Raw genomic sequence first — 13,025 nt, forward strand, 5'->3', positions numbered from 1 at the left:
GTCTGTGTGGGTACTGGAAGAAAATAATACGATACACTTTTGAAACCAGAAGTGATCAGGAAAATCATTAAATTTTTCAGGGACCAAAGGCTGAAATTGAGCGCCCTGTAGCTGCTTGGCTGTGATGCCTCCTTAACAGGTCCTTCATAGCCTCCCTGAAGCCAGAGGAAGTGGCACAGGCAGGGCAGAGAGAAGGAGAAGACACTTTGAACTCTTGCTGATATTCTGGCAACACAGTCAATGAAAATTCTTTTAGTTCGTCTACCTGTACAACAGCCTCTCCCCTCCCCTCCTGCTGCACTCTTCTGAGTATATTGGCCAGTTTCAGCTGCACTTAATAGCCAGGTGGGAAGTTCAAAAAACTCATTCCTTATTAATTTGGGGTGGCAGGTGGGACAGAGTACCCAAGGTGTGCCCTCTCCATCCTGTAAGGCTGCAGTCTGTGCCCAGGGCCTCCCTGCAGGGTTTTTTCTGCCCCTCTGGAGGAGGTACAGCTGGAGGTGCCCCTTTGCCAGCCAGTGGTGCAGGAACACCAGGAAGCTGAAAATACTGGGGGAGGCCATCAAAAGGGAGGAAAAATCGTACGGGGTGGTCTGGGGTACCAAACCCTACATTCAGGGAAAAGAGAAGGAGCAAGATCTACTATGGAGAGGAGGAAGTTTCAGGAAGGGACACATCCAGCCCTACTTTAGGGGACAGAAAATGCTGGAAAATTAATTCCTAAATGTGGCTTTTTCATGGCCAGGTTATCCTGTCCAGATCTGACTACCAAATGCAGCAGTGGAAATGTAACCATTTCACAATTTGCATGACAAGTGCCTTTGATGTTCCCTTCTCTTTAAACATAAGCATAATTTCCTTATGTCATGCATTTGCGGTGCCTGTTGCAAGTCTTGATCAGTCCTTGAACATTAATTTTTGGCTGGAAACTCTTACGAAGTCTCATGAAACATCTCACTGCCAAGGACCAAAGCCCCAAAATCTGTACTCCTCTGTCACTCAGAATAGAGTTCCAGTATACATAGATTCATACAAAAGTTTTCAGCAATAAGCAGTTTCAGGATTAAAATAGCATCAGCTTAACTAAAAGCAGCTTGAGATCTGGCTGAGGACTGGAGCCATATTTTCTCCTTCATTTCTTAGTTTCATCTCAGTGCTATATCCCTAATAATCCCTCACAGTTCCCATGACTGAAGAGAAATCTCTAGGATAACCATCATACAAATATTCCAGCGACTTTCAATAATAAACATTCAGAGAACAAAGAATATTCCCGGAGGTTAAAGATCAGTAACAATCATGAGTATTTGGTTCCATGGAAAAAAATATTATTTTCTTTAGTTGATTGATTTCAGATGTTCAAATTCAGCAAAGAGAAAACAGAGGAAATTGATCCAAATCAAATATAAACCAGATTAAGCCTTAGCACAGCAGTCATCCATTTTACAGGGACAGCTGACACTGCCTGAAAATCCTTTAGCAAAACCCTTGCTTTTAAAATCTTTCTGTGAAATGTCTGTTAGATCATCCCTTACCTGTAACATGAAAAGCTTATTTTGCTCTAAAAATGCTTCTTTCTTTCAGCTGTGGGAATCACCTTTGCACAGGTTGGTGATGTCTGTCTGTGCTTATCCAGTTTACAGTCCCTCAGATTTGCCCTCAGAGTTTCAGCAGCTCAAACATTAACTGCATGGACAATTATTGATTCTAATGACTAGGTGTGGTACGAAATGGCAGCCCTGTAAGGAAGCAACGTAGCTCCAAGGTAATTTACAGTCTTCAATATTTTTATGTCCTTTGTGATTTTCTTTCTGATTTAATTTTTTTCAGTCGGGCTGTGAGAAGAGAACAAGCAGGGCACAGGTTGGAGCCACAGGTGAAATACAGTCTTTCTGTAGGAGAGCAGGTGGAGAGGAGAGGGCATGGGCCTTGGGTGGAGAGCATGTTTGCTACTTGCTTAGTTGCAGGAATAATTCAAATTCAGAAAACAAGAATCTGGACATAAAGGTGGCTGGTTTTCACAGCAGATCCTTTCATGGGAAGGACCCAGCCTAGTTATGACAATACGTCTTCAGTCCTCAACTTGGAAAGTTCAAATTCTCTCTGAGCTCTGCTAAAAATTTACTTTGGGTAACTTTGGGCAAATCACTCTGTCGGCTCTTTTCCAAGTACTTATAAGGGATGCAATCATTCCTTTCCCTTGCGTGACATCTTTCATGTCAGTTTATGTTTGCAGCCTTTCAAGGGAACTAGTCCCCACTAGTCTCTGCATTATGACACCTGCAGTAAAGGGAACTGAAATCAATTGGGCTGTAAAGGATGATGGTAAAACAAATAATAAATAAAATATATTTGGAAAAAAGATAAGTTTTTAAAAAAATTACAGTCTTTTAAATGCTATGCTTTCTGTATCTCACTTTTAAATAAAATCATGCTTATTTCGGAAGTTTTGAACAGGTTTATTTTATTGTCTTGAGAAATGTTAGCTTTCATCCAGGTTCTAATTCCTGTTTTCAGTTTCCTCAGTCTGTCAGATTGCTCTTGAACACTGTTGAATTATTTGTGCAGCACACTATTTTCTGAATTATGCATCTAAAGAAAGAAGTGTTTAGAATTGATCGCAGGTTGAAGGTGTACAGTTCTGGGAAAAGTTAGACCTTCTGTTTGTGTTTCAGATCACACTTCTCCCTCAAAATCAGTGTTTGTTTCTCCAGGAAAAAACCTCTAGGCTATGCTTTCAGCATGCTTTAAAACACAAGTGTTCTCCGTTCAGTCATGCACTCAGAATGATTTAGATTTTCTCAAAGCTGTCTGCTAGCAGTGAGCTATCTTTACAGCACAGCTCAAAACCAGTTTTGAATAAAGCACTAAAACTCCTCGTTCATGATTTCAGAATAAATATAATAAGGAGAGGGAAATTGACTTTCTTGGAAATATGTTGATTTTAAGTGACCTACATGCAGTTTAACTGTGTGCTAGTTGGATATGAATGAGCAGTACTTTCAACATGAAGTGGTAATTTTAAAACAGCAAGACTTCATGTGGCAGAACCGAATTCACATACACAAAATCCTAATGACATTTTTAGCCCTCCTTCACATGACAAGTGCAGAGTAACCAAGTCATGATGTCAGAAGTTCAATCCATATAAACAAGTCAAGCATTTGTCTTTCAAGTGCTAGTGTCTCTGCTCGTAAGTTCAATTACTGGGAAGTGCAGTGTATTACTTGAAGTACAAATACACAAATGTGCTAACTAATATGCTTAATTGAATGTCCCTATTATTTAAAGTCAGAGGTGAGTGTGTCATACCCAGTAAATTTCTCTGGCTGAAAGAGTTTCCCAGGAGCAGAGCAACTGCTTACATGTTGTACCCACACAGGAGAAAAAAAAATCTCCCATTTCAAATGCATTACAAAGTCCAGAAGCACTTAAGGCTTTACAACAGTCATAACATTGTGCCACAGATAAAATCACAAAAAGAAACTCAGCAGTGAAACTGGGTCCTTCAGCCAGCTGTTTCTCTGAGTAAATCCGATGAAAAAAAGCCAAATGTCCAGGTGTTTATTGTGTGAATCATTGTTCAATGAGTCAGTTTTTCCAGAAAAAACTCTGCTCATATCATTAGTCACATCCTTTTCGCCCTTCCCATTTATCAGCTTTGTCATTTCTGCCTTGCTCCTTTTTAATTTTTTCTTTTTGTCTATTTACTTTTACTCCTGGTTTCAACTCAGCTGATATCTCTCCATATACCCCTTTCACGTCCCAAACTAGCTGGAGCTGCTTGATGTCAGCTTCTTTCCCTTTCTTTTTTTTTAGAAAATATTTCTTTTATGGAACTACTAGGGTATGATAATTTCACAACATAATTAATGTGCATCAAAATGAGCTAGTACCACTGGAGGCAAAAGAAGCGTAGAAAAGTAACGTTTAAAAGAAACTCAAGTTTCTATTGACCTAATTCCTTTACTTCTCGTGAGGCAGAGCCACCTATACCTGCAACCTCCCTGATGGTAAAAAATGCAAATAATAACCAGTCTTAGTTTCCATAGCTAATCCACTGTGGTACTTTCAGCAGCTGCTCATTCACATGGATGCCCTCTGTACACTGCTCAGCCACTCTACCTTTGCTCATGACCTGTGCTCCCATATTCTCCCAGGTGAGACTTTACAACACTGCTGAGGAAAGGTTCCTACGAAAAGTATCTCCTGAACAATGTACCTCTTACCAATGCACTTATAATGTATTTTCATGTTATCTTCATTGCACTGATAGTTGCACTGACATAATTATGATTTTGTCTGTATATGCCTACTCTATATAGTCAGTTTAGTGGTGTAACCTACTTATGATTGTCTGAGCTTCTTCATGAGACTGAGAACACTGAGCTCTGATTTAGCAAAGATTAGCTCTGATTTAGTTTATTCTTACTAACCTTCCTAACACCATTTTTGCATTGGGATGTATGTCATTCAGTCCATTTATAGAGAGCTGGTCATTCCTGTTAATGCTTTTCTTTGGTTTGTTTCTTATGAAATTCTTCCTATCAATAATCTTATTTTATGGAAGTCTGCTTTTTCCAAGTCCACCATAATTTTTTTTACTTTTTCCTCTTTTCCTTTGTGAGGACTGTGGATTCTCATCATGGTATAACGACCAGATATTTAGATCATTGCTATCTCTTGTACCCAGCACTTTAAAATATGTACATGCATGCCCATCAACATTTCACTTTTTTTCCTGACAGTTCTATTTTCCTGACAATTCTTTCTGAAACACTTTACCCTTCTATACAAACAATTCAGTCTCAAATTATTAAGTCAAATCTCTGTAGTTCTCATAGCCTTGAGAACATATTAAGTGTTAAAGGACCCCATATTCCTTCCATTTAAGGTGTTCTTCAAACCTTCCTTTGACATCTCTTCCTCTCTTTTGGTAACTTTGCCCTTTCTACTCTTGATACCCCAGTTCACACTGAGATAATTCGTCTTTATACAATGGTGTGAGAAATGTGCTGGGGAGAGGGTACCTAGACAAAGAAGCACAAACCAAGAAAAGCAGATGAGCACATTTTTGTGAGCCAAAACAAAACATTTTTGTCTCCAAAACAAGAGACGTCATGGTAGAGGGCATAAGAGGGAGAGGTAAACCATGTAGGTATCTGTTGGGATAGGACTAAAGCATGGCACTGATTGTTTAGCTAGTTCCAAATAAAAAAGGGAAGGCAGAGGTATCCAGTAGTTCACAGTACTAATGCTTGATGGCCAGAGTGGGAGAAGCTACATCATTTGTGCGGCCCTGTTCTCCTGTCCAGGAGATACAGCTTTCTAACTGGCCTGTGTGTGCTGTGCCTGGGATGATGAAACCTTACCTGAATCATCCCTGTTCCCAGAACATGCTCTTTGGTTTTGACCTGCTTATCTTAATTCTCAGTTGGATCAGTTCTCCTGTCTGAAGTAGCAGAAAACAAATGACCAGAAGCTCAGGAGAGGTACCTAAAAAGGTTCCCCCACAATGTCTTAGAGGCAGAAACACTTCCTGCTTGCTTCCTTCCTTGGAGCAGTCGTTATGAATTGCCCATCTGCTGGAAGATATGGACGACATGGACTCTGTTCTTTCTTCGGGAAGTTCACAAACCATTTTCACCCCACTGAGGGGCATGGTCCTTCCCTGTTGGTGCTCTCCTATATCTCCAGCTTCTGTGTTTGACTATCCTCAGAGTACTCCATGTCCATTACATTGATGTAATTCTCCTAGCCAGTGTTGTGTCTCAGCCTAGCCACCACCTCCAGCAGCCCTTTACCCACGTGGTACCTCATTCTTGGCTTGTAGTGACAGTGATGCCGCCTTGCAGCTCACCAGAGCTTGGACAGATGTCTCCTAAACTGGTTTCATTTGTTGCTGGGTGTGGCAACCCTCACAGCAGGAGGAAGCTGAATCAGCAGCACATCTGACTAATGAACAGCACGTGCCCACCTTCATTCCTGTAGGATCTCCTCGAAGGTCTTGGTCAGCCCCATCCCTGCAGAAGTTGCCTCGCACATGCGGCACTCTCAGCCTCTGTCCCCAGGCGTGGCAGGGTGACCTCTCCCACTGCACACAGGCAGACCACACTGGCTTGCCTTCTGCACCACTGACACAAGAGGCCTGCTGAGAAGTTCCACGATTTGCTGCTGCCGGGTCCTGGCCCCTGTTAGGTGCTGAGCTAACACTGTTGAACTCTGCAGCTACTAAACTTGCACAGGTCAAGATGATAGATTTTAGTTTTCCTTTTTCTTCTTGCAAGCAATGACATAATGGAACCAAGTGGCTCTTCTGGAATAAACAATGCATATTCTAGAGATTACTTGTGTTTACTCTACATGCAAGACCTCCAAAGAAGATTAAAACTTGAGCTCCATACTGTAGCATGGAGATATTCCCTTCCTTTCAGGATGACGGTGTCCTGTAACTAATTCTCATTACGTCTGAGGGTGGCATATGCATTAAAAGTTATAAACTGCATATTTCAAAATTACATCTTTTTCCTCTTAAATGCAGAAGAAACAATTTTTTACCTCTTGCATTCATAACTCAATACCTATATAGACATGACCAAAATTGCACAGCTCAAAATATATAACACTGTGTAAAATCTAAAATTGAAATGCAAGTCTTCTCTCATCTATAGTCTTTTTACAAAGCATGATAGTATTATGACATGAAATAACCATCAAGCTGGCAGACTGATGCTTCTTTTTTTTTATTCAGACACGTATGTAAATGCAGATGGTCTTAGAGGAGTCTATCATCTGGATGTATGTGCCCACCTGTAGGAAACTGAAATTGGCACAAACTAGTCTCTAGGGTCTTGTTTATCACTGTGATCACAGATTCTGCTGCCTGAACTATTACATATAGCAGTCACTGCATGAAAATCAGAAATAAGCTCAGGAGCAGAGCCCAGATGCCAAGATTCCTCCTTCAAACTGAAGCAGGACTTAGGTGCTCTTCATTCTCTTTCTCTTATCAGAAATCACAGTCAGGAAATCCCCTCACATCTTGGGCAGGATCCATGGCTCTGGCTCCCAGGTGTACGGACAAACACTTTCCTGCAGACATCCAAGCCCCAGAGCTGGGGCAGGTGCTCAAAGTCAGCCCTGTGCTTAGCCTTCTCTTGAAGGGAAGTCCCTAGTACTGCAGCTCTCTGCTTCACCTCCTCACCTTCTGGATTTGCCCTTCTGAGTGTTTTTGCTGGTCCTGATAGCTGGGTCAGGAATAAAGGCTTAGAGCTTTGGGAATGAATTTTGCTCTGTGCTTGAGAAAAAAAGCCCAGCACTGTTTCAACTTTTTGTTATATCTTGTTCTCAATTTCTTAATTAAAAACTAGTATCATAATACACATTTTGTGAATATGATCTATGAAATATTTTAATGGTGCCTAACTTACAAAGTAAAGGCAAACTGAAATTCAGTGGACCATATAGACAAATCTCAAGTGCCTGGGAAGTCCCATGTCCCTCAGCTCGGAACCTGAAAAACTGTCCTTTGAATGAAAACAATTTTCAAAAACCAGCACAGATGACTGGAAACTGATGCTCTTTGTGTCCCTCCCTCCCAACCTCCCAGCTGTAACTACAGAATGATTTTCTGCTGCTATCTGATTCTCCCTTTGCCATGGCTGTGTAAAACCAGCAACATGATGGAATATCAGTCCAACACCCTCATCTCAAGTCTGATGACTCCTCTAAAGGGCAGTATTTATTGTTGCCATGCTGGTACAAACCTCAGCAATGCCGAGCTTGACCAGTGAAGACAAAACTAGTCAAGGTTTATAGTTTATAACCAACCAGCTTGTTGTCCTGGGATAGGTTAAAAAAAGATGTTCTTTCCCTGAGCAGGGATAAGTCAATTGTGGCTCATTTTCCCCTTGGTTTTAGCTCTTCTCTTCCCCATGCAGACAGTATTCATACTGACACTGCTTTACATCACAGGGTGGAACTTTCAGAGCCTGATAAGATACCAAGTGTTCCCTTGAGCACAGCACTTCTCGTAAATATTTGTAACAGCAAATGTAATAGCAAGAGGAGCAGCGAACTTCAGCTCATCAGGAATTTTTACTGATAGCTGAGTTCCCAGAGTACATTTTCCTAAATGATGTCTGCATTTACAACATTTAATTAGCTTCCTTGAAGCCTTTGACAAGGGTAGGAATAGATAGCAAGGGACTGTATATTTGCATTGATTTTAACATGCAATGAAGGTACTTTATGTCTAAATATCAAACTTGGGGTTCATTTTAGCACACATTCTTTTCAGAGGAGCTTCCAGGTGGCCCTAAGTGTGATCCCTGCTGGAAAAATTGCCACAAATCAGTTGTGTTACCTCTCATCTCAGCAGGACCATGAGGTCTGGTTGCAGCTGTGCCTTCCACTGAAAGTATTACAAACTTCCAAAGAAGTGACAAAATTGGAGTTGAACTTTCTAGGGTTCTGGCAATTTCACTTCAGAGTCAAATTTCACTTCAAATTACATGGCTCACCTGATAAAACTGAATTGATGTTGAGACTGACCTTTAGCTATTGGAAGGAATTCTAAATGCATTAGAAGCCAAGCCAAGCATAAAGAATCTCACTTATTTCAGTTACCTACTTTGGTAATCAAGACCTAGTCACATGGACGAGCCATTAGAGGATGAGGCCTATGGTCTGCAAGAGAGGAGGGTGCACATTTTATGTTGCAACCACCTACAGTGAACACTATTTAAAGTACTAATTCCTGTGCTTAGAATAGAAAATGTCAAAAATACCACATAATTTTAACTTCTGCCAGCGATGGATGATCAGCTTTTGTTGGCACGCCATACACAAGCTAGGACCTCAAGGGACTATTCCTGTGACTAAATAACTGTGGTATTGGGCTATCAGTGTATGTACTTTGTGTTCACTTCTGTACTTCCAAAGATTGCAGTGCAACCATTTTAGTTCTTTCTCTGTCTCCCTTGTGACTTATATGGAAATTCCTCCCTGAACATACACCTCTGCTTGACATTTATGGAAACTCCATGACTTAATGCCCTCTCTCATATCCTACCTTAAAGCCTCAAGTGTGCATCTGTCTCATTACCTTTCAAGTTATAAGGACAGTCATCAGGGTAAATTCATCAGTTCAGAGATATCTCTGCCTTTTTGCATCTCAAGGTCAGTGCAGCCAGAGAATGAGCCAGTGCCTTTAACAGTGCCCTTGAGAGGAGGTGCTGTAGTGCTGGCCTTGGCTGCTGATACCAATATCCATCCTAGACCCCAAAGATCCAAGCCCAGCTAAGCTGAAACTAAATGCTGTGCATTCAAGGGTTAGTCTAATGCTCAAAGACAACAGGACAGACTTCCTCTCGAGGAGCCCAACCACAAGCTCAAAGGTTTCACTCAGAGAGAGAGGCACAAAGTCACGTCCTTTTACCATCGACTCCAGCAAGGTCTTGTGTTTGGCTGGGCTCGGGTGAGAGCAGCGCCTCGTGTCTGCTCTCAGGTTTGCATTTCCTTCCTGTAGGTACTGCCCAGACCATATCACCAGCACAAGTACAGCAGGGCAGGGCTGAGCAAACAAGAGTCCCAGCGCCCAGCAACCTCAGTGCTGCGGGTCGGATTCTCCTCCCAGTCCAAAGGGAGACCAGCACACTTTGCAGCACATCTATAAAATAAAAACCAGCCTGATGAAGAGCACTTTGTCTGAGCTTCTTGGTCTTAATGTGTCTTCTCTAAGTGCTGAATGGACACAGCAGTTCGCAGGATATTGAATAAGTTGCATCAATTACTGGTTAGTAATACATTTACATTTAGATACTGCATTATAGGAGTTCCAAGTGTATTGTAGTCTTGGATTAATCCATTTCTGCAAGATCTCTAAGAAAAACCATCTCCTTTCCATAAACGTGTTGCTGCCATCAATTCCAGGAATTCAAAAATAATAATTCAGGCCCCAAAATACCATGGTGGTCTTAAAAATGTCTCAATAACAACAACAATGTGAATGAATGAATTAATTAATTAATTAATGTCTTTTTATTCACCTTTGGCTGTGTGACTCATAATGTTTCACTATAATTATGGAGATTAGAGGGAGTTTTTGAACAGAAACCTTCTCACATAGTCATAAATTTGTAGAAGCTATCAAACAAAAATAAGATTGTTTCAACACAGTGTGCTTAGAAAATAAAAATATAACTTTGTCTGAACTTCCTATGTACTTTTCAAATTAATTACTGAGCTATTTGGAACTACAGAGATATTTATCTCCGATCCTTAACTAATCTAAAGAGCTTATTATCAGTCTCAGGACTTTGAGTTATGTTCATGAAACAGTAGTTCTGGTAGTAAGTTTTTGTGAATGACTTGCTGGAGAGTTAAATAGGACAATGAACAGCTAATGCAGAAAGAGAAGCAATACATTTCAACATCTTTGATGTTCATGCAACCTACTGTGACTAGGTCACAGAGGGGAGAGATGGGATGAGTACAGGATTTTGCTCTTTGTGGTACCTGTCTACATTCTTTTTATAAAACCGGAGAGGTTTTTGTTCTTTGTTGCCCAAAATGTGTTTAGCTACATTCCTATTTATTTTTAAAAGATTTTACTTTTAGTTCAGTCCTTATATTTCTGTGTTTTATAGTTCTTTGTTGATTTTCTCTTAGAATCACAGAATCACAGAACTGGTAAGGCTGGAAGGGACCAGACCTCAGTGGGTTATCTGGTCCAACCTCCCTGCTCACCTACAGTGAGGGAGACTCCACAAGGTCTCTGGGCAATCTGTTCCACTGCATGGTCGCTCACACAGCGAAGAAGTTCTTCCTCATGTTCAGATGGAGCTTCCTGTGCACCAGTTTCTGCCCATTGCCTCTTGTCCTATTGTTGGCACCACTGAGAAGAGCCTCCTCCATCCTCTTGACACCCTCCCTTCAAATGCTGATAGACATTGATGAGGTCCCCTCTCAGTTGTCTCTTCTTGGGGCTGAAAAGGCCCAAACCTCTCTGTCAAGAGTTTTAAGAAAGATGTTCCAGTCCCTTAACCATCTTTGCAGCCGTTGGCTGGACCTGGAGTCTTGATCTATTTGCATATTTTGATTACGGTGCTTCACTACTTATAACAAAGTGTCTAATATTTTTAAAATGATATCCTGTATTTAAGAGGTGTGTCTATCTCTTTTGCCCTTGTGGTGGTGGTGTAGGGGGGCAGGAATTCCCCAGTCTCATTCACTGCTCAGGCACTCCCAGGTGGATGCTGGTGTGCACCTTGCTCACCCCAGCTAGCTTTGCTGGAGGGAGGGTGTTCCCATTAAGACTCAGCTGCAATGGAATCAACTGCAAGATCACCTTGGCCAGACATTGATTCTTTTGTTCACTCTCTCTTTAACTGTAGTTCTGTTTTTAAAGTATCTTTTTATTAAGAATTGAATTTTCTTTCCATAAAAAAATGCAAATTGTTTTAGCTCAGAAAGAAAGAGAGAAGTACAAGTCTAATAATGCATTTGGTATTCTGGTTATTTTTAAAAGCCACCTTGAGAGAAGTAGCAGGTTTTGACAACAATGTAGCATTTCAGGTAAAAATAAATGCTGAACTTGTGTGTGTGTAGCTCTACTACTAAAAATGGGATTTTAAGAGTTAATTCCTACAAAGTACCAATTACTCTTAGAATTGGTAACTTCATGTCTCTGCAAGCTTTTACTGAATTCAGCTTGGCGAGAATGACAGAAACAAATTTATTTTCTTCATTTTGCTTTTGTTATTTATTTTTGGCTGTTTATGGAGTCCTGTTTTAAATATGCCACATTTGCAGACTTCTTGCTACTCTTTAAGAGCGAATGTCAGTTGTAATGGGCTTAGGTTTGTTTTCCTTTGCTTTTTGCTACTGTGGAAGATATGTGTCCATATTTTCATGTAGATATGTTCTAGGTTGTCTACAGAAAGAAAGTCAATTTGTTGAGTAAGCACAAGTATTTGACATAGTAGAAATGCTGCAAAGGACACATGTAAGGGAATGTTGTATAAATGTTAAATAAATCCTGTTTAAATAGCATATCTTTATTGTCTATTATAAATAATAAAGATTTTATTCATATAATATATATATTCATACGTTCTTAATTTATTTTTACGTTTGCTCTTTATCTCATATGTGTAATACAAACACTTCATATCTTTAGCACAATTCCATGTGCCTGTAGCACTGTTCTAAGTTTTTCTTACTAATTTTTACCCAGTCTGAAAGAAAATTGAACATTTTATCAGAGGTCTTCCAGAAACACATTTTTGTGCCATTGGGGATCTCTGTAGGTGACTTTTGCTTGAGGGGTAGCTTCCAGCTGAGTCTGTTGAGGAACACATTCAATGCAGGCAGTTAGGGCAGGGGACCTGTGGTCAGCCAGGTGACCAGACACTCAGAGAGACTCAGAGACAGTAGGAGTCAAGGGGTCAGCAAGGAAGAACCCAGAGTAGCGCCCACATAGACTGACAAGGTATAAAAGCCCAGGGTTTTCTTTGTTCAGGGTCCCTCTGACCCTGAACAGCTCTGTTACTCTGTTGTACCACTATTAAATTACTGAAAAAAATCAGAGCTCTGAGACACTGCTATGGGAGATCCGGAATCAAGCTGCTAAGGAAATCTGGTCTGACTGCATGAGAGTGGGATGTGCAGGGAGTCAGAGGTGCACCCTTTGGGTCACTGGAGCCACCTGCTGCGAAGGGGCTTCGGTCCCAGCACTGAAAATCTCTGGTGGTGGGTGTGCAACTGCCAGAGTGGCATCTCAGTGGTCTGGCAGGAAAGTTTCCTTAACAAGCTCTTGGAGCCAGGGGGCTGTTATCAGACCAGCTGATGGCAGCTGGGCAGCTGGGCAGCACCACTGGCTTCATGGGTTTGCTGATAACTTTTGATACAAAGGCCTGTTGCAAAATAACAAAGATGGCAATGGAGAGAGCAGCATTAGAGCTACTGACACAGCCTGGGAGGGCAGGACCTCGGCAGGCAGAGCAGGGGCACAGTGCTGCATG

This window comes from Corvus cornix, chromosome 2, assembly GCF_000738735.6.
Source record: "Corvus cornix cornix isolate S_Up_H32 chromosome 2, ASM73873v5, whole genome shotgun sequence".
In the NCBI taxonomy this organism is placed as follows: domain Eukaryota; kingdom Metazoa; phylum Chordata; class Aves; order Passeriformes; family Corvidae; genus Corvus; species Corvus cornix.